The following is a 650-nucleotide window of genomic DNA, read 5'->3' as shown; positions in this document are numbered from 1 at the left end:
ACAAAATCTATATAATTTGTATATAATTTTTGAAGTATTTAAATATTAATTTAAATTTACATTATAAAATAAGTAAAAATTCTAGATAGAAAGATACACTATTTTTATTTATTTTACTACAAATAACTCCTGTGTTCCACTTAAAAAAGAAATGGGTGTTGAACATCGTGAGTGTGAGTAAGTGATTACAGGATTTCCAACTGACTGAAAGACTGCACGCACATGGAATTCAGGGTTTTGGACAGTTAATTAGATAGTTGGTAATTGTTCCAGTTAACGAGCGGTATTGAAATTCCCCTGACGCATGAACGCCAACTGCCGACAGCCTGTTTCCCAAAAGTGCACCATCATGTTCACTCACTATCTGTTTGTTATTGGCTCTTCAAGCACATGAGAAGACACCAGACGTTCCTTTGCCTGTTTGTTATCGTAACCTCTATGAAAAAAATATCACTGCGAAAGCTTCAGGAAGGTGTTGTGTGAATCCCCACTCCCTGTTTAGTCTTCTTATTCTGAAAGGATATTTTGGCAGGAGCCAAAGGCTGGATGGAAATCAGTTGGAGCGCATTAACGTCTGAGAAACAGTCAGGAATGGTTTCTGTTGGTGTCTTTGCGTTAAAACTGTCATTCGCACCAGCTGGCAGATGGAC

The 650-nt window shown here is 37.5% G+C and overlaps 1 protein-coding gene across 1 annotated transcript in view; it reads left to right on the top strand.

Moving 5' to 3' along the window:
• Positions 1 to 650, top strand: part of lrp1ba (low density lipoprotein receptor-related protein 1Ba) — a 286,420-nt gene that overhangs the window by 244,872 nt on the left and 40,898 nt on the right. The window lies entirely within an intron of this gene.

This window comes from Sinocyclocheilus grahami, unplaced genomic scaffold (assembly GCF_001515645.1).
Source record: "Sinocyclocheilus grahami isolate Dianchi unplaced genomic scaffold, SAMN03320097.WGS_v1.1 scaffold295.1, whole genome shotgun sequence".
Taxonomy (NCBI): domain Eukaryota; kingdom Metazoa; phylum Chordata; class Actinopteri; order Cypriniformes; family Cyprinidae; genus Sinocyclocheilus; species Sinocyclocheilus grahami.
Note: the sequence above shows the minus strand (reverse complement) of the source record. Positions and strands in the feature narration are given on the sequence as shown.